The following is a 20,239-nucleotide window of genomic DNA, read 5'->3' on the forward strand; positions in this document are numbered from 1 at the left end:
GGAATAAATCTTAAGAGTTTTCACCACATACACAAAAAGAGATAACTATGTGAAATGAGGGATATGTTAACTAACTTCAGAGTGGTTTTGGTAATCATTTCACAACGTATATGTATATCAAGTCATCACAGGGTATACTTTAAACATACATAATTTAATTTCTCTATTATACCTCTACAAAACTGAAAAAAAAAAAGTTGCCCTCCAATTATATGCAGTACTGACACAGTTCTAGGCCCATAATAATACCTTCATTATTATTATTATTATTATTGAGACAGAGTCTCACTGTTGCTGTTGCCCAGGCTGGAGTGCAGTGGCATGTTCTCGGCTCACAGCAACCTCCGCCTCCTGAGTTCAAGTGATTCACCTACCTTAGCCTCCTGAGTAGCTGGGACTAGAGGTGTGTGCCACCACACCTGGCTAATTTCTGTATTTTTAATAGAGATGGGGTTTTACCATGTTGGCCAGGCTGGTCTCACCCTTCTGACTTCAGGTCATCGTCCTGCCTCTGCCTCCCAAAGTGCTGGGATTACAAGTGTAAACTACTGTGCCTGGCCCCCTTTGTTAATATTAATTGAATAAATAATGAAAAACATTTTCACCAAGAAAACCACTTTGTGAAGTAACTCATATGTCACTATTGTTTGAAAATATGTTTATCTTATTATATATATTTTATATATGGCAAGGACGGATTATGATTTTAATAAAAAAATTGATTCAAATAAACATACATGTTTCTGGGATAGGCCATGTGATAGCGGACACCAAGACGAATTCATTTTACTTCTGCTTACTACTTCGTGGCCTCAGGAAAAGCATAAAACATTTGGCAGCAGCAAGCAATCTCCAAATAATTGATAGTTATGAATTATGTAGCAAAAGCAGAGGTAACAGCAAAACATTCTGGTTGTTTTTCACATAGACCTGATTGTTGTTAAGTAGAAAGGAGAAACTGATACAACAAGAATGGAAATAGCATCTATTTGTTATATTAATTAGTTACTTAATATTAACATTTGCCTTTCCTAAATCCTAAATCTGTTCTCACACTGCTAATAAAGACATACCTGAGACTGCGTAATTTATAAAGGAAAGTGGACTCACAGTTTCACATGGCTGAGGAGGCCTCAATACAAGTAATTTATAAAGGAAAATTCCACATGGACTCACAGTTCCACATGGCTGAGGAGGCCTCAATCATGGCAGAAGGCGAAGGAGGAGCAAAGGCATGTATTACATGGCAGCAGGCAAAAGAACATGTGCAGGAGAACTGCTCTTTATAAAACCATCAGATCTCATGAGACTTATTCACTATCATGAGAAGAGCATGGGATAAACCCACCGCGATGATTCAATTACCTTCCACTGGGTCCCTCCCACAACATGTGGGGATTATTGGAGCTACAATTCAAGATGAGATTTGGTTGGGGACATGCCAAAGCCATATCAACTGATAGGAAAAAACTTGAAATAATTATAGTAGAAACAGAAGATCAAAAACCATTTTGGCTGGTGCTGTGGCTTACGCCTATAATTCAACAACTTTAGGAGGTTAAGTTGGGAGGACTGCTTTGGTCCAGTAGTTAAAGACTGCAGTGAGCTCTGATTGTGCCACTACATCCAGACTGAGCAACTAAGAGAGACACTGTCAATAAAAAATCAAACAAGAGAAAAAAAAAACAACAAAGTTTGAACATTTATTCCTAAAGTTTTTTGTACACTGACATCTTTGATGACGAGTTATGGGCCTTCTTTCCAGAATAATGAACCTAAACACATAGTACATAAAAATCAAAAAGTGAGGGTGTGGGGTGCAGGGTCTCATGCCTGCAATCTAGCACTTTGGGAAGCTGATACAGGAAGATAGCATGAACCCAGCATTTTGAGATAAGCCTGGTCAACGTAATGAGACCATGTCTCTACAAAAAATTTTTAAAAGTAGTCGAATATGATTGTGCATTCTTGTAGTCCCAGCTACTTGAGAGGCCAAGGCTGGGGGATTGCTTCGGCCCAGGAGTTTGAGGCTGCAGTGAGCTATGATTGTGTCACTGCACTCCTGGGTGACAGAGCGAGAGTTCCATCTCTTAAACAGCATATGAGGGATTCTTCATGGACCCCTTTAAGTCCATTCATGGATCCTAGTTTGAATATTTCTGATGTAGAGAAATGCAGAAATATAACCAAGGAAAAGCTAATATAATTACTGTGATTCAGCATTGAATTCTACCTGAAGCCTACTGACAAGGAAAAAAAAAAAGAAAGAAAGGAAAGACAAATTATATAAAAGAAGGAAAGAAGTCATAGAAAAGTGAAAGTTATCATGTACTTAGTCTATGCCTCACACTATGCTAGGTTTTTAAAATACATACTATCTCAAGGAATTCCCATCTCACTCATCTGAGGGAGCTGTTGTTATCCACAATTTATACACAGGAAACAAAGAATGGAAATGGAATTTCAATCCAGGACTCTCTAGTTTCAAAAGGCTATAATCTTTTTAACTTCATGATGAAAGTAAGTATACTGTTCATCAATGAGAAAAGACACATATTTTTCGCTGATGCTAAACTCTAAGAAAAATAGACTGAAACTTTCTACAGGCTAGAAAGACAATGGTATTCTATGTTTTCTCCATTCTCCTTTTACTGAGCAGATTACAGTCATAAAACTTGGGACTGTTATAAGTGTTTAAAAATATTTTCATTTGGAAAAACTCTTCTAGGGCTGGGAAGTGTTATCTGGCAATTAACTTGTGTGTGCTTTGATGATAGATATTGTGTTTTTATTTCTGATACAATTTCTCCATTTCAAACTATCTTGCTTTGTATACAGAGGCCACTCAGGACATAGCAGTCAACTGATTGACTATATATAGGTCATTTCAGATGGCTCAGATTCCAACCTATTTTAAATAACTTAGAAATCCTAGTTATATTTGGAAAGGATCTTGAGAAATCCAGATGCTTAGCAATAATCCATTGCAGGCAGCATGCATATTAATAGCTAATATTAATTGAGCACTTACTAAGCTCCAGGCTGTGTTTTAAGTACTCTTCATGAATTTCTCTTTCAATCTTCTCAACAGCTATTTAAATTAAGAGCCACTATTATCTCCATGAGAAAAATAAGGCACAGAAAGTGTTTTCCAAACCATCTATTAACTTAGCCAAAACACTGGTCAGTCTGTCAAATTTTATTCAAATCAACTCAATCAAAACTATCCAATTAAAATGGAAAATAGACAGAATCTTACATCTGTTTTCTAGAGGCCAGAGTAGAATTCTTCCATATAGTGTACTTCTAGCTATTTTGCTAAGACCCCAGTTTCAAATGATTTGGATAATATAAAGAATATGTAGAAAAGTCACCCACCTTGCCACGCTGCCCTGTCAACATCTTCCTTTGTAGATGTTTTGCATCCTTCTAAGCAGATTGCCAAGGATCAATCAAAAGTAGAACAATTGAGGAATGAGGTTCTAAGGGGCATCTGAAATGACAGCCTTCCATAAGCATAACCTGGCAGATGATGAGCATCCTTTGGAGCATCGGCAACCTTACACAAAAAGGGCAACTGCCATATTCCATGGCTGATTTCAAAGGATCTTGACATTTTCTTATCATATTAAGAGTAAATCATTAGTGAGAGTAACTTTTGGATGTTAACATATCCTACAAAATTAATTAATGCTTAAATTCAGAACTCTACATTGTAAAGACGTTTGTCTTCATTTTTGCTAAAAAAAAAAAAAAAGAGGCAGGGAAAAAGTTCAATTGTAACTGTATTTGGCTTCATGTGAGACACGAGCTCTCACTCTAGAACCACCCACCCATGCTCCGTTTACATACACAAATAGCAATTTAGGATGTGTGATGTCTTTTCGGTTTTACTGTCTCCTGAGATAATTGTTGGGCAGATTCAGGACAGAAGTTGCATAGTTTCTTAGTTTTAATAATGTCTCTAATAATTGGGGTTATTTCTGGCTATGCCTGATTTACCTAGGAGGCCATGCACTTACAGGTCAGCTTTGCCTCAACAGATGTGAGCACCAGACCCTCTCCTGCCTCACAATCACAAATGATACTGCACAGGGCACCCTGGGGCTGCATTAAGGGCAGGCAGGGGTGGGAGTAGGAAAGAAGTGTGGGGGCAGTGAGATGGAGGAGTGGAGCTAAATAGAGATGGATCTGCTAGTGACAGAAAGAGTAAGGATTAAGTGAAGAAGAGGTGACAGAGAAGTCACTGGGTAGAGCAATGCTGGCGCAACTGCTAAGCAGGTTCATGGATAAAGCAGTCTAGCTTTTTGTGTGAGGCAAGTTCAAAGGGGCACTGTCAGGCTTTGAAATTGTGTCAGCTTGAAGCATTGCTGGGATGAGTTTTATAAGAATTTGTGATCATTTCTATACAGCCAATCCAATATCAGGAGGAAAGGATGTCACTTTGTTTTAGGACACTTGCATTGACGTACAATTGCAAAATGTCTGAGTGGATAGTTTAGTTTTTAAGCATAAGAAAGGTAAATGGTTGTTTAAAAATGTACCCAGGATTTCGTTTGTATTCAGGAATAATGAAGCCAGAAGGTGAGAACACAATTGTCATTGAAAAGATAGTTTAGTACTCACAGTTTCCAAAAGGAGGGAACCTTGCCCTGTAGGGCCACAAGAGAGAACACTGAGGTTGGTCACAGGCAGAGAGAGGGGAGGACACTTCAGAAAAGGCATTATTGTGGTTTTCAGGGGAAGGAATTGGTGGCGCAAGGTAAGCAAGCTAAGCAGGTCCAGGGTTGGCTAGTTTGAATGATTTCAGTCAGCTGGAGTGTAGGCCCTTACCCTGTCTCCAGTAGCCCTGGGTTGACTAATGAAGGGGAATAGTATCCATGGTGCAGGAAGAGGCAGATGAGGGGTGTGGGCTTTTAACTGGTTAGTTTGCATATGAAGGCACACTTGATGAGAAACCCCTTTGCTCTCTCTAGGGGTCTGCTAACCACTGGAGGGGCAGTCTCTCCCTAATCAGCAAAACCTCAGACATCAAAATGTTACTGATAAGGCCGGTCCCCCAAAGACAGTGTCTTTCTCTGTTTGGTATCAAGAAGCCAATACATGCAACCAAAAGTGTGCATCAAGCAGAGCAAGATTTATTCAATGGCCATGGAATTGAGAATTGAGAGTATAGCTCAGAAATCAACTTCTTGACTAGTGAGGGGCAAGGGGGTTAAATAGAGGGTATCTCTAATGAAGGAGTTGGACATTAATAGCAAGGGGAGGAATATTCATATCTTTTCTGGAAATGGGCAGTGAACTTCTCAGAGCTAGAGTGCTGCCTTCCTTTTAATCTTTTTATGGCTTCTTCTGTTTGTTGTCATGGCAATTGTCAACTGTCATGGCACTGGTGGGAATGTCACTTAGCATGGAAATGAAATTATAATGAAGTCTGAGATCTTTTTGGAGTCATTTGGAGGGCTATTTTGGTTCTAGCCAGTCTCAGCTGGTCTAGTTACACAAGGAAGTTTTTTTTTTTTTTATAATAGATATCTTGTTTCTTAAGATTAAGCAGAGTTAAGGCAGGGTAGAAATTCAGCCATGTCACGTAGGCATTACATCAAGCAACAAATCATCAGATAGAAAAACTACAAAATGTGGTTAATCCAATTATGTACAGGGATGCCCCCATTCTCTCTCTCTACACATGGAAAATAAGTGTGCACTAGCAAAACACATCTCCCTGTCTCAACTTCCAAGATTGTCTTTGGGTGGCTCTGGGAGGAGAAAGCCAATGTTGCATGGTTGCATGGAGAAAGAGCAATGGATATTCACTTTGACTTACCCAAAGTTTGGACAGCCTTGATCTGAAGAGACTGTTAAGTCTTTTTCTGGTTGGGTTCTACTGGGTGATTCTCAGAGGAGAGGCCATTCCTAATGGTTGGACTCTTATGTGCTCCAGGAACTGTATGCTGTCATAGATGTGGCTTCAGCAGTAATGCTGCCACTTTGGTCTGAAAAAATTTTTATGAGACATACACATCAAACCCTTGTATTTTCATTATAAAAATTATTAAGAAGTGTTTGAAAGATATTCTTTAGCAAAGGCCTGCATTTTCCTTTGGCTAATCACCTCCCTTCAGGCTCACTCCTCCGCTCTGCTATCCCATCTTTAAATCATTAGTATAGTGTTTATATTTTTCAAATGGCACTTATGTATACTTACGTGGAAGGGTAATACATTCCATTACTATCTAAATTATATTCATCTTCCCAGATAGAGCTGGAAGTTTCACTTGTCTCAAGTTGTTCTTTCATGCACTTAATGTCAATTAAGCATCTAGTCCGTGTCAGCGTTGTTTTAGGATAAAACCAAGCACAATGCAGACAACATACCTTCATACCTGGTGCTGACACTCCAAGGAGGAAGTCAGGCAATTAAAAAAAATAAAAATAGAATGTGTCAGATGGTTAGTGTCATAGAGTAAAATAAAATAAGGTGGGAGAATAGAGTGTGAAGTAGATGGGAAATATTGCTACTTTATATATGGTTGCAAGGGCAGGCTTTGCTCATAAGGTGAACATGCTTGTGTTTTAGTAAGTTTCCCATTGAGAAGGAACAGCATATGTGAATGCCCTGAGATGGGAATGCATTTGGAATGTCCCAGGAAAAGTAAGGAGACCAGTGTGACTGAAAAGAGTGACGGAGGGAGAAGCAAGAGATAAAACTAGATAGTAATGGGTGAGGAATTACGAAAAGATACCGTTGGGCCTTGCAAACCAATCTAAGGACTTGAGTGAAAAGGGAAGCTGCAGGCAGGTTTAGAGCAGCAGAGCAGAAAAAAGAAATTCACGTTTTCACAGGATCCTGCTGGCTTCAGAGAAGAGTTTGCACAGGTTAAGAGCATAAGAAAGGAGGCCTTTACAATATTCCAGGTGAAGATGATGAAGGCTTGGACCAGTGATGGAGGCAGAAGTGAGGAGAAGAGTCAGGTTGTGGATATATTTTTGAAGGTAGAGCCAGCAGGGTCTGCTGTTGGATCAGATGTGAAATGTAGGAAGACTGAGAAGTCTAAAATAAGTCCAAGGTTATTGACTTAGAAAATGTTAAGAGTGAAATTTTCACTAATTGAGCTGGGGAAGCCTGCAGGAGAAGCTAGTTTTGGTGGAACAGGTGCAGAGGGGGTGAAGGTGAGAAGACGGAGGAGCTCAATTTTGGAGACATTAAGTTTGACATAGTGGTTAGACATGCAAATAGAAATGTCGAGTAGGCAGTTAGATACACAAGTCTGGAATTCAGGTGAAATATAAAATTGGAAACAATATAGGTACTATTTATAGGCTTGTGACTGAAGATCACATAGGCAGTGAGCAATAGTACCAGTAGCCAAAAGGTAGAAATGACTCAAATGCCCATCAACACAGAGGAGGGCCAAGGACCATGCCCTGGGATCAGCAGCACTTAGAGGTAGAGCAGATGAGAAAAAAAAAAAGAAAAAAAGGAAAAGAGATTGTAAAGGAACAGCCAGCAACTTGGCTTAAGCCAAGTTAAGAAAGTGTTTCCAGAAGAAAAGAAAAATGTGCATTACGCATTTAAGACAAGTTAGGTGAGGAAACAAATTGACCACAGGATTTAACAACGTAGAGATTATTGGGAACCTTGACAATAGCTGTGTCCAGGGGGTTGCAGAGTTAAAGTCTGTTTGGAGAGAGTTCGAGAGAGAATTGGAGAAGAAAAGTAGAGTGCACGCATAGATATGTAGTTTGAGGAATTTTGCTACAAAAGGGAGCAGAGATACAGGATAGTAGTTGGACTAGAATGTGGATTAAAAAGAGGAAAGTTGTTCAAAATCTTTCTTGAATATTCTGAATCATGTCTCTCTATCTGTATAACTGGCCCAGCATAGATGCTTAGTCAGTGTCTATGATTAGGATAAGTGCATACATTGTGATATATAGACCTGTGGGTATGCTACATCATACTGCTTTGGCATGATTTCATGAATATCTGTCCTGTTTAATCAATGCTGGGTTGAAAGCCACTACTCTGACACCTGACATGAGAAGCAGGAATAAAGTGGGTACTGAAACTGTACATCATGTGCATATTTTGCACATAATCCTCTTAGCCAGTCTTGAAAACAAAATGAAGATGGATTTGTTTACCTGCCTATTTTCTTTCTTAGTCTATGATTCCACCTTGCCAAGGGTGATGTCTTTTGGTCTCTGTATCCACAATAACATGTAGTACCTGGGGATCAGAGGCATTTTTTAAAAAGTTGATTGGAAAACATGAATTAAATGAATGAATAGAAAGTAGTACAGAGGTCTGGCGCTGAAGGTTATTACCACCTGAAAGCATACAGACTACATAAGGAACAGTTCCTTGAACTATCAGGAACTTATTGCTAATGGTAATACAAATGGGGCAAAATCTTTGAAGAAAAGCCATGCATGAAACTCGACTAAGTCTTCTTGACTTGAACTGTTTGTGGACATCAAAAATTAAGAAGAAGTGATATTTAAGTTTTTAGACGAGATTGGGCATGTTCCGGGTAGTATGGCCAGAGACGATTTTTAACTTTTCAGACATAAGAGAGTGTTTTCTTAAGTTTGTCAGACTTTGAAAATTCTGCTAAGCTATTAAAGACTCTACTATTATAATTAGCTTGTTCCTTACAATTCACTGATCATCATAATTTATTAACAAGAACATTGCTCACCATGGTTAGAATTCCATTAGGGTTCAACACTAATAAATCATGTGCCACTAGAATTAAGTATCCCCAAAACTTTTAATTAAACAAAACCATCACTTGTAACCAATCTTGGTCCTATGTTGAAAGAATCCTGCTATGCAAGTCTGATTTTATGACTTTGTGGTCAGCTGACAATAACTTCAAGAGGTGGCACTCAGGTTGCGTATTCACTCTTGAGCCTGTGGTTATCTACTCTGACTCTACCAAAACCTAATACTAAGTCAGGAGCTGTTAATCAAAAGAAGAGTAATTTGTCAGTGATGGCATAGCTTTGCTACAAAATCTTAGAGGATTGCACTGAAATTCTTCTAATAATACTTTCTCCCTATAACATCCTGTTTGCTCCATATACTTCAAGCTCTATCGGGCCTATGGGCTCCTAAGCTCCCAGTGATGGAGTTGATTACTTACAGCCTGAAATAGCAAGAGAGAGCCTCTTGCTCAGAGCCCATTGACCAAGATGTTCACCTCAGTTTGACTAAACTTTAGATAAGTTTCTTCCTCCTTTCCTTTCCTTTCCTTTCCTTTCCTTTCTCTCTCTTTCTTTCTTCCTCCTCCTCCTCCTTCTCCTCCTCCTCCTTCTTCTTTCTTCTTTCTTCTTCTTCTTCTTCAGATAGGTTCTCATCCTATCACTCAAGCTGGAGTGCAGTGGAACAATTTCAGCTCACTGCAGCCTCCACCTTCTAGACTTAAGCAACCCTCCCACCTCAGTCCTCTGAGTAAGCTGGAATCACAGGAATGTGCCACTATACCCAGCTTATTTTTTATTCTTTAATTTTTTTGTAGAGATGGGGGTCTCTTTATGTTGCCCGGGCTGGTCTCGGACTCCTAGGCTCAAGTGATCCTCCTGCCTCAGCCTCTCGAAGTGTTGAGATTACAGGCATGAGCCACTGTGGCTGGCTAGATACATTTCTGCTTCACTAGTGGACCCTAATTTACTGATTTTCTTTCTTTCTTTCTTTCTTTTTCTTTCTTTCTTTCTTTCTTTCCTTCTTTCTTTCTTTCTTTCTGTCTGTCTGTCTGTCTGTCTTTCTTTCTTTTCTTTTCTTTCTTTCTTTCAGCACATTTACTTTCAAAAACTTGCAATTGTTAATTCTTTTTCTGGTACTTTGAGATATAAATCTTCTCTTAAACTCTTGCCAGCTTTACAGCTTTACAGTAAGACTTTACAGGAAAGTCTTACTCAAGTACTTGGGAGGCATCCGCTTGAAAGGTAATTATTAAAAGACATACCACCACTATCTTTGGGAGGATAGGAGCTTAGCGGTGATGCTCCTACAATCAGCAAACACAGACGGCCCAATCCCATTCACCAATTCCCCCGAACATCCTTCAGTCGTCAGTACTTCCACTAGCTTACCTAACTTCTTAAAAATCCTTTTGCCTACCGGACACGGTGGCTCACGCCTGTAATCCCAGCACTTTGGGAGGCCGAGGCGGGCGGATCACGAGGTCAGGAGATCAAGACCATCCTAGCTAACACGGTGAAACCCCATCTCTACTAAAGATACAAAAAATTAGGCGAGGTGGCGGGTGCCTGTAGTCTCAGCTACTCCAGAGGCTGAGGCAGCAGAACGGCGTGAACCCGGGGGGCACAGCTTTCAGTGAGCCGAGATCGGACCACTGCACTCCAGCCTGGGCAACAGAGTGAGACTCCGTCTCAAAAAAAAAAAAAGAATCCTTTTGCCTTTTGTTTTAGTGTAGGTGAGTTCAATCTTTGTCTCCTATTGAAATAATCTGGAATAAAGTTATGCTTGCCTATTTAATTCTATCCAGTGCATTTTCTCTTTGACACCACTGAGAGCTTATGAATTACTTGGCACATGGGTCAAAGTAGCACCACCAAATGCTGTAAATATTGCTTAAAAATAAAAAAAATGCTGTCAAGTATTGTAAAATAATTCCCAGCTGTTTGAACAAGCATAATGAACACAGAATTTGTGCTAAGTACATCCATACAGATAAACTGCCCAATATAAAATTATGCTGCTTCTTCGTTTGCCTGACATTCTTAGGATCTATTCCCACACATTCCCTAAGTTTTTGTTGATATATATTGGAAAAATTTTACTATATTTTGGTACAAATCTTGTCTGTAATAATGTGTTCTCACATGGTTACAAAGAGCTACATGAGACTGGGTGGTTTATAAAGAAAAGAAGTTTAATTGACCCACAGTTCCACAGGCTGGACAGGAGGTATGGCTGGGGAGGCCTCAGGAAACTTACAATCATGGTGGAAGCTGAAAGAGAAGCAAAGACATCTTCACATGGCAACAGGAGAGAAAGTGAGCAAAGGGGAATGGACTATACACTTTCAACCAACCATATCTGGAGAGAACTCACTCACTATCACAATAACAACAAGGGGAAATCCACCCTCATGATCCAATCACTTCCCACCAGGTCCCTCCCCTAACATTGGGGATCACAGTTCAACATGAGATTTGGGTGTGGCCACAGAGCCAAACCGTATCATTGTCCTTACAGAATGAACTCTGCATTTGCTCTTCTGAGGTACGTTTTCATCTCACTCTGGATATACAACTGGAGACTGACTAAAGGGTAGTAATTTTTAGGCATAAGGACAATTGACATCCTAAGGCAAGATAATGATCATAGGTGAGGTCCTTACAGAGTTTTCAAGCAAGATAAGACCATGCTATTCACATAGGGGACAAGGAGTTGTTTCTGCTGACAAGGGGGAATTCTTTGGCTTTTGAAAGTTTGGGATATTCAGATTCATCTAGATTTACCTTAATCACAGATTTCCATTCTTTTACAATAATTGTCTCACTTTTCACATACGAGACTTGGCAAGGCTGTAAATTCCACTTATATTGTAGTTAAGCAATTCCAGATACAACTCTTCGTGTAATTTTAAAATCATACCAGCCCTATAGCTGCAAGACATAAGTTTTTTGGGGTAGTCATAAAACTTCCCTGTACTTCTGACTATGCCTTGAAGCAAGAATACTAAACACCTTACATTTTTTTAGTTCTCAGTGCAGTTGTGAAGCAGCTACCCCACTCCACAGCATTTATATTTCTCCTTTACATAATAATTGTCCAGCCAATGTCTTGTTTAAAGCACACATTTAATTAATGTAAAATACAGGTCATAATATAAAACATTGTTTTGCCACTTTATGGCTTAGACTGCTAGTGTCTTCCTATTCATCAATAACTGGACTATCACTGCCTTTAAATCCAACCAAGTAAAATAACTGAACCATAACAGAACATTTATTTTTTATTTTTATTTATTTATTTATTATTATTATACTTTAAGTTTTAGGGTACATGTGCACAATGTGCAGGTTAGTTACATATGTATACATGTGCCATGCTGGTGTGCTGCACCCACTAACTCGTCATCTAGCATTAGGTATATCTCCCCAATGCTATCCCTCCCCCCTCCCCCCACCCCACAACAGTCCCAGAGTGTGATGTTCCCCTTCCTGTGTCCATGTGTTCTCATTGTTCAATTCCCACCTATGAGTGAGAATATATGCGGTGTTTGGTTTTTTGTTCTTGTGATAGTTTACTGAGAATGATGATTTCTAATTTCATCCATGTCCCTACAAAGGACATGAACTCATCATTTTTTATGGCTGCATAGTATTCCATGGTGTATATGTGCCACATTTTCTTCATCCAGTCTATCATTGTTGGACATTTGGGTTGGTTCCAAGTCTTTGCTATTGTGAATGATGCCGCAATAAACATACGTGTGCATGTGTCTTTATAGCAGCATGATTTATAGTCCTTTGGGTATATACCCAGTAATGGGATGGCTGGGTCAAATGGTATTTCTAGTTCTAGATCCCTGAGGAATCGCCACACTGACCTCCACAATGGTTGAACTAGTTTACAGTCCCACCAACAGTGTAAAAGTGTTCCTATTTCTCCACATCCTCTCCAGCACCTGTTGTTTCCTGACTTTTTAATGATTGCCATTCTAACTGGTGTGAGATGGTATCTCATTGTGGTTTTGATTTGCATTTCTCTGATGGCCAGTGATGGTGAGCATTTTTTCATGTGTTTTTTGGCTGCATAAATGTCTTCTTTTGAGAAGTGTCTGTTTATGTCCTTTGCCCACTTTTTGATGGGGTTGTTTGTTTTTTTCTTGTAAATTTGTTTGAGTTCATTGTAGATTCTGGATATTAGCCCTTTGTCAGATGAGTAGGTTGTGAAAATTTTCTCCCATTTTGTAGGTTGCCTGTTCACTCTGATGGTAGTTTCTTTTGCTGTGCAGAAGCTCTTTAGTTTAATTATATCCCATTTGTCAATTTTGGCTTTTGTTGCCATTGCTTTTGGTGTTTTAGACATGAAGTCCTTGCCCGTGCCTATGTCCTGAATGGTAATGCCTAGGTTTTCTTCTAGGGTTTTTATGGTTTTAGGTCTAATGTTTAAGTCTTTAATCCATCTTGAATTGATTTTTGTGTAAGGTGTAAGGAAGGGATCCAGTTTCAGCTTTCTACATATGGCTAGCCAGTTTTCCCAGCACCATTTATTAAATAGGGAATCCTTTCCCCATTGCTTGTTTTTCTCAGGTTTGACAAAGATCAGATAGTTGTAGGTATGAGGCATTATTTCCGAGGGCTCTATTCTGTTCCATTGATCTATATCTCTGTTTTGGTACCAGTACCATGCTGTTTTGGTTACTGTAGCCTTGTAGTATAGTTTGAAGTCAGGTAGTGTGATGCCTCCAGCTTTGTTCTTTTGGCTTAGGATTGACTTGGTGATGTGGGCTCTTTTTTGGTTCCATATGAACTGTAAAGTAGTTTTTTCCAATTCTGTGAAGAAAGTCATTGGTAGCTTGATGGGGATGGCATTGAATCTGTAAATTACCTTGGGCAGTATGGCCATATTCACAATATTGATTCTTCCTACCCATGAGCATGGAATGTTCTTCCATTTATTTGTATCCTCTTTTATTTCCTTGAGCAGTGGTTTGTAGTTCTCCTTGAAGAGGTCCTTCACATCCCTTGTAAGTTGGATTCCTAGGTATTTTATTCTTTTTGAAGCAATTGTGAATGGGAGTTCACTCATGATTTGGCTCTCTGTTTGTCTGTTGTTGGTGTATAAGAATGCTTGTGATTTTTGTACACTGATTTTGTATCCTGAGACTTTGCTGAATTTGCTTATCAGCTTAAGGAGATTTTGGGCTGAGACAATGGGGTTTTCTAGATATACAATCATGTGGTCTGCAAACAGGGACAATTTGACTTCCTCTTTTCCTAATTGAATACCCTTTATTTCCTTCTCCTGCCTAATTGCCCTGGCCAGAACTTCCAACACTATGTTGAATAGGAGCGGTGAGAGAGGGCATCCCTGTCTTGTGCCAGTTTTCAAAGGGAATGCTTCCAGTTTTTGCCCATTCAGTATGATATTGGCTGTGGGTTTGTCATAGATAGCTCTTATTATTTTGAGATACGTCCCATCAATACCTAATTTATTGAGAGTTTTTAGCATGAAGGGTTCTTGAATTTTGTCAAAGGCCTTTTCTGCATCTATTGAGATAATCATGTGGTTTTTGTCTTTGGTTCTGTTTATATGCTGGATTACATTTATTGATTTGTGAATGTTGAACCAGCCTTGCATCCCAGGGATGAAGCCCACTTGATCATGGTGGATAAGCTTTTTCATGTGCTGCTGGATTCGGTTTGCCAGTATTTTACTGAGGATTTTTGCATCAATGTTCATCAAGGATGTTGGTCTAAAGTTCTCTTTTTTGGTTGTGTCTCTGCCTGGCTTTGGTATCAGGATGATGCTGGCCTCATAAAATGAGTTAGGGAGGATTCCCTCTTTTTCTATTGATTGGAATAGTTTCAGAAGGAATGGCACCAGTTCCTCCTTGTATCTCTGGTAGAATTCGGCTGTGAATCCATCTGGTCCTGGACTCTTTTTGGTTGTTAAGCTATTGATTATTGCCACAGTTTCAGCTCCTGTTATTGGTCTATTCAGAGATTCAACTTCTTCCTGGTTTAGTCCGGGGAGAGTGTATGTGTCAAGGAATTTATCCATTTCTTCTAGATTTTCTAGTTTATTTGCATAGAGGTGTTTGTAGTATTCTCTGATGGTAGTTTGTATTTCTGTGGGATTGGTGGTGACATCCCCTTTATCATTTTTTATTGTGTCTATTTGATTCTTCTCTCTTTTTTTGTTTATTAGTCTTGCTAGTGGTCTATCAATTTTGTTGATCTTTTCAAAAAAACCAGCTCCTGGATTTATTAATTTTTTGAAGGGTTTTTTTTGTCTCTATTTCCTTCAGTTCTGCTCTGATCTTAGTTATTTCTTGCCTTCTGCTAGCTTTTGAATGTGTTTGCTCTTGCTTTTCTAGTTCTTTTAATTGTGATGTTAGGGTGTCTATTTTGGATCTTTCCTGCTTTCTCTTGTGGGCATTTAGTGCTATAAATTTCCCTCTACACACTGCTTTGAATGTGTCCCAGAGATTCTGGTATGTTGTGTCTTTGTTCTCGTTGGTTTCAAAGAACATCTTATTTCTGCCTTCATTTCGTTGTGTACCCAGTAGTCATTCAGGAGCAGGTTGTTCAGTTTCCATGTAGTTGAGCAGTTTTGAGTGAGATTCTTAATCCTGAGTTCCAGTTTGATTGTACTGTGGTCTGAGAGATAGTTTGTTATAATTTCTGTTCTTTTACATTTGCTGAGGAGAGCTTTACTTCCAAGTATGTGGTCAGTTTTGGAATAGGTGTGGTGTGGTGCTGAAAAAATGTATATTCTGTTGATTTGGGGTGGAGAGTTCTGTAGATGTCTATTAGGTCCACTGGGTGCAGAGCTGAGTTCAATTCCTGGGTATCCTTGTTGACTTTCTGTCTTGTTGATCTGTGTAATGTTGACAGTGGGGTGTTAAAGTCTCCCATTATTAATGTGTGGGAGTCTAAGTCTCTTTGTAGGTCACTCAGGACTTGCTTTATGAATCTGGGTGCTCCTGTATTGGGTGCATATATATTTAGGATAGTTAGCTCTTCTTGTTGAATTGATCCCTTTACCATTATGTAATGGCCTTCTTTGTCTCTTTTGATCTTTGTTGGTTTAAAGTCTGTTTTATCAGAGACTAGGATTGCAACCCCTGCCTTTTTTTGTTTTCCATTTGCTTGGTAGATCTTCCTCCATCCTTTTATTTTGAGCCTATGTGTGTCTCTGCCCTTGAGATGGGTTTCCTGAATACAGCACACTGATGGGTCTTGACTCTTTATCTGGTTTGCCAATCTGTGTCTTTTAATTGGAGCATTTATTCCATTTACATTTAAAGTTAATATTGTTATGTGTGAATTTGATCCTGTCATTATGATGTTAGCTGGTTATTTTGCTCGTTAGTTGATGCAGTTTCTTCCTAGTCTCGATGGTCTTTACAGTTTGGCATGATTTTGCAGCGGCTGGTACTGGTTGTTCCTTTCCATGTTTAGTGCTTCCTTCAGTAGCTCTTTTAGGGCAGGCCTGGTGGTGACAAAATCTCTCAGCATTTGCTTGTCTGTAAAGGATTTTATTTCTCCTTCACTTGTGAAGCTTAGTTTGGCTGGATATGAAATTCTGGGTTGAAAATTCTTTTCTTTAAGAATGTTGAATATTGGCTCCCACTCTCTTCTGGCTTGTAGAGTTTCTGCCAAGAGTCTGCTGTTAGTCTGATGGGCTTCCCTTTGAGGGTAACCCAACCTTTCTCTCTGGCTGCCCTTAACCTTTTTTCCTTCATTTCAACTTTGGTGAATCTGACAATTATGTGTCTTGGAGTTGCTCTTCTCGAGGAGTATCTTTGTGGCGTTCTCTGTATTTCCTGAATCTGAATGTTGGCCTGCCTTGCTAGATTGGGGAAGTTCTCCTGGATAATATCCTGCAGAGTGTTTTCCAACTTGGTTCCATTCTCCCCGTCACTTTCAGGTACACCAATCAGACATAGATTTGGTCTTTTCACATAGTCCCATATTTCTTGGAGGCTTTGCTTGTTTCTTTTTATTCTTTTTTCTCTAAACTTCCCTTCTCACTTCATTTCATTCATTTCATCTTCCATGGCTGATACCCTTTCTTCCAGTTGATCGCATCGGCTCCTAAGGCTTCTGCATTCTTCAGGTAGTTCTCGAGCCTTGGTTTTCAGCTCCATCAGCTCTTTTAAGCACTTCTCTGTATTGGTTATTCTAGTTATACATTCTTCTAAATTTTTTTCAAAGTTTTCAACTTCTTTGCCTTTGGTTTGAATTTCCTCCTGTAGCTCGGAGTAATTTGATCGCCTGAAGCCTTCTTCTCTCAGCTCTTCAAAGTCATTCTCCATCCAGCTTTGTTCCGTTGCTGGTGAGGAACTGCGTTCCTTTGGAGGAGGAGAGGCGCTCTGCTTTTTAGAGTTTCCAGTTTTTCTGCTCTGCTTTTTCCCTATCTTTGTGGTTTTATCTACTTTTGGTCTTTGATGATGGTGATGTACAGATGGGTTTTTGGTGTGGATGTCCTTTCCAAAACAGAACATTTAGTAACAGAAAACTAGAAACAGAACATTTATTAACAGAAAACTAGAAAGTTATTTTAAAAAATAAATTTTGGGAATAAGGAAAATGATCTCAGAAGGAAGTTTATATGTAATACAAAAAGAAATAGAGAACAATAATGTTAGTAAATTTCTAGGGAAATTTAAACATTCTGAGAATGATAACAACGAACACAACAATAAGTATATGTTGAGGAATTAAGAATTGGAAACAAAAATGATAACAACTAAGTCATAAGGAGGGTGATCAGAATTTTATGTCCCAATTCCCTTACCTATTCTGGGAGGCTAAAACATTAATTAGTTTCAGATTTCATTAATTATGCATGTCAATATTTGAAAGGTCTGAAGTGTTTTGCATCACCAACAACAAATTTTTCAATTCTCTGGACACCTACTGGGGGTTCAACCATTCAACCCAAATAAAGTTCATTTAATTCAATACAATCCAGTTCAACTCAATTCAATTCAGATTTGACATTACCTAGAGTTAGTGTCAAATTCCACAGATTTAAGGGTTTGGTCGCACAAGACTGCCCCACTTCATGTGTTAGTCAGAAGACTCAAGCCTTATATACTTCTCACCAACCAGCTACAAATCAGGAATTCCCACAGCTCCTTCTCAGTCTTGATTCTAGCAAGAATGCATCAGCGAACTCAGGGGAACTCTTTACTTCTATTTACCAGTTTATTATAAACAATGAAATTCAGGAAGAGCCAGGTGGAAGAGATGCTTAGGGCAAAGTAGGTGCAGTGAGGGGGGCAGCATGAAGTGTCCATGCCTTCCCAGCCCCAGCACAGAAGCCCATTAAATATCATTGTCCAAAGATATTTATAATGCTTACTCTTCCCTTTCCTCAGGTGGGTGGGCTGAAAGTTCCAATCCTCTAATCACTTGGTCTTTCTGTTGATAAGCCCCCACCTGAGACAATCCAGGAGATCTATCCTCAGTCATCTCATTAGTACAAACTCAAGTGTGATTGAAAGGAGCTCATTATGAACAACAGAAGACCTTCCTATTGCTCAGAAAATTTCAAAGGTTTTAGGAGCTCTGTGCCAGGAAGCAGGACAAAGACAAAATATAGTCATGTACCACTTCATGACATTCTGTGTCAGCAACAGACTACATATGATAGTGGCCATATGACATCTATGGCCCCATAAGATAGTGGAGCTGACAACTAGTGACATCATAGACATAGTAACCTCAAAGTTGTTGGTACTCAGTAATCCATACCCCAAAATATGGTGCATTGACATGCTGAACTGATGAAGCCTCAAGGTCTCAATGACCTGTTTAACCCCCTCACCTTGTCTCTTAAAGCACAAGATAAAGTTGTTAAATTCCTTTATCCACCTAATGTCTGGACCCACCAAGGAAAACGGTTGTTTTATTCTTCCTCTCCCTGTAGGACCAAAAATATAACCACACCTGAAAAGGTTCTTTCACAAGATACTGTACAAGTTAATCTCTGTTCCCTGATTCATTTATTTTCCCTAGTAATTTCCTCAACAGAATTTCTCTTCTCTCCCATCTCCCATTACCTGTTTTGTCAGGATTGTCTATAAGCTTCTGAACCACTTTGGGGTGGGGGGAGGGGTGGTAATCTCTCTGTAGTTCTCCCAGTGTACATGTTAATATATTTTGTATGCCTTTTCTCCAATTAATCTGGCCTTTGGGAGTTATTGTTTCAGGAAACCTTCAGAGGGCAAAGGCGATGCTTTCCCTTGATCCCTACATACTGCAATGCATTATTCATGTGTTTGTGGTGATGCTGGTGTAAACAAACTTGCTGTGATGCCAGACATATAAAAGTATAGCACATGCAATTATGTACATATAAGTACATTATGCTTGATAATGCTAATAAACTACTCTGTTACTGGTTTATGGATTCACTATACTACGCTTTTTAATCATTATGTTAGAGTGTACTCCTTCTACTTAAAAAGATAGCCTCAGGCAGGTCCTTCAAGAGGTATTCCAGAAGGCATTGTTATCACAAGAGATGACAGTTCCGTGTGTGTTATTGCCCCTGAAGAGCTTCCAGTGGGACAAGATCTGGAGGTGTAAGACAGTGATTTCGATGGTTCTGACCCTGTGTAGGCCCAGGCTAGCGTGTGTTTGTATCTTAGTTTTTCACAAAAAAAGTTTAAAGAGAAAACAAATTACAAATAGAAAAAAAGCTTATAAGGACAAAAAAAGTTTTTTGTACAGATGTACAATGGCTTTGTGTTTTAAGCTAATTGTTATCACAAAGAGCAAGAAGTTTAAAAATATTAAAATGTTTATAAAGTCAGAGAGTTACAGTAAGGTAAGTGTCATGGGTGTGCATGGCTGGGGCTGGCGTTGTGGGTGGTCAAAGAATGTACAAAGAGAGTCATGGGTAAAGAAAGGCAGATTTATTAGAGTAAGTAAGAAAATACGTTGCAAGAGAGCAATGGGCAGTACAGCAGGGAGAAAGATGTCTGCCAAGAGATAGGATCTAGAGGGATGTTTTATACGGTTGTACTGGAGAGGTTATGTGCAGATAGGGTCATGCTGCTGGGGCTACATACAGAACGAGGTATTTGGGAACGGGATGCTGTGCAAGTTGGTTGGTTGTGGTTAGCCATTTCTCAGAAGAATTGTTCTCCCCCACCCTGAGGCCCCTTCTTCATTGTTGCTAACTTATCTGGACTCTACACTAAGGTTAACATATTACTGAAGAAAGAAAAATATTTTTAATAAATTTAGTGTAGCTTATGTGTACAGTGTTTATAGCATCTACAGTAGTGTACACTAATGTCCTAGGCCTTCACTTCACTCTCCACTACCATACTGACACCCAGAGCAACTTCCAGACCTGCAAGCCCCATTCATGGTAAGTACCATATATAGGTGTAGTCTTTTTAATCTTTTATGCCATAATTTTACTATGCCTTTTCTATGTTTAGATATGTTTAGATAAATAAATACTTACCATTATATTACAATTGCCTATGGTGTTGAGTACAGTTAC

This window comes from Gorilla gorilla, chromosome 9, assembly GCF_029281585.2.
Source record: "Gorilla gorilla gorilla isolate KB3781 chromosome 9, NHGRI_mGorGor1-v2.1_pri, whole genome shotgun sequence".
Classification (NCBI taxonomy): domain Eukaryota; kingdom Metazoa; phylum Chordata; class Mammalia; order Primates; family Hominidae; genus Gorilla; species Gorilla gorilla.